The following is a 1,927-nucleotide window of genomic DNA, read 5'->3' as shown; positions in this document are numbered from 1 at the left end:
GTCAGGGTCCTCACTATGCAAGGGAGGGACCAAAGGGACAAGAGGCCCGCCCAGTTCAATAAGACTGTAAATATTAATGTTACCACTTGGGGGCAGTCTTAGCAAGGTAACCTGTAGAAGTGCATCATTTAGATTAATTTCATTAATAAATTATGTTTTTTTAGATGTAAGTTATATATTGTCAAAGAAGCAGCAGTATTTTTGATAAAAATATTCAACTTCAGGCTCCATTCAATAATGCTTATTATTAGCCAGAAATAATAATAATGAAAAAGGAAATAACATCATGTTTTTTTTTAGATGTAAGTTATATATTGTCAAAGAAGCAGCAGTATTTCTGATAAAAATATTCAACTTCAGGCTCCATTCAATAATGCTTATTATTAGCCAGAAATAATAATAATGAAAAAGGAAATAACATCATCATATCTCGCCCTCCCTCAGAGTACAGTGCACTCATCTTTAAACTAGTAATCATTTGATAATAAAAAAAAGGGAAAAAAATGAACTTGCATGGTTTTAACACTTTCAAGTTAACAAAGACAGAAAAACAAGATATATACCAACACCTGACAAAGCTCCTCCACACTTCTTCTCTAGTAGTTCTGAAATAGGTGTCTTCTGGGCCATATTTGTCATGATGACATGCCAAAGCGACAATCTCACAAAGTGAAAACAATATCTGCAGCATGATGGCAATGCAAATTATATGTAGGATATGTATAGGCAGAGATGTAATAGGGGATGTAGTTCCTATATATGCATATAAGAAGTGTATTTAACAAAGGAATGATTCTATCCAGCACACCACTTCAAACCGTCTTAAGGTATTTAAAGATAGTATTTTTATAGTTAAAAATACATGTAATCTTCTTTATTATACTTATTTGAATGTACTCCCTTTCTTGGTGTTATTAAGCTTTCTTTAACTGCATTTCAGATCTTCATCACATGGTGGCAGCATACAGTAGGGGAAAAAAAGTATTTAGTCAGCCACCAATTGTGCAAGTTCTCCCACTTAAAAAGATGAGAGAGGCCTGTAATTTTCCTCCTATGTATACCTCAACTATGGGGTATGGGGGGAAATAATCCAGGAAATCACATTGTAGGATTTTTAATGAATTAATTGGTAAATTCCTCGTGTAAAATAAGTATTTGGTCACCTACAAACAAACAAGATTTCTGGCTCTCACAGACCTGTAACTTCTTCTTTAAGAGCCTCCTCTGTCCTCCACTTGTTAACTGTATTAATGGCACGAACTCGTTATCAGTATAAAAGACACCTGTCCACAACCTCAAACAGTCACACTCCAAACTCCACTATGGCCAAGATCAAAGAGCTGTCAAAGGACACCAGAAACACAATTGTAGACCTGCACCAGGCTGGGAAGACTGAATCTGCAATAGGTAAGCAGCTTGGTGTGAAGAAATCAACTGTGGGAGCAATTATTAGAAAATGGAAGACATACAAGACCACTGATAATCTCCCTCGATCTGGGGCTCCACGCAAGATCTCACCCCGTGGGGTCAAAATGATCCCAAGAGAACGGTGAGCAAAAATCCCAGAACCACACGGGGGGACCTAGTCAATGACCTGCAGAGAGCTGGGACCAAAGTAACAAAGGCTACCATCAGTAACACACTACGCCGCCAGGGACTCAAATCCTGCAGTGCCAGACGTGTCCCCCTGCTTAAACCAGTACATGTCCAGGCCCGTCTGAAGGTTGCTGGAGAGCATTTAGATCAGGGGTCACCAACATTTTTGTCACCGAGGGCTACTTCAAGGGTAGGCCTACTGAGTAATACGAAGGGCTACTTGTTTGATACAAACTTCCTGAATAACATAATTGCACGGTTCACCTTTAATGATAGTATTATTATTAATAATAATCAGAATACATATTAATTTACTGTATGTGAAGGACTG

Source organism: Notothenia coriiceps, unplaced genomic scaffold (genome assembly GCF_000735185.1).
Source record: "Notothenia coriiceps isolate Sejong01 unplaced genomic scaffold, NC01 NC01_scaffold00038227, whole genome shotgun sequence".
Classification (NCBI taxonomy): Eukaryota; Metazoa; Chordata; class Actinopteri; order Perciformes; family Nototheniidae; genus Notothenia; species Notothenia coriiceps.
The sequence above is the reverse complement of the archived record's forward strand: the minus strand, read 5'-3'. Positions refer to the sequence as shown.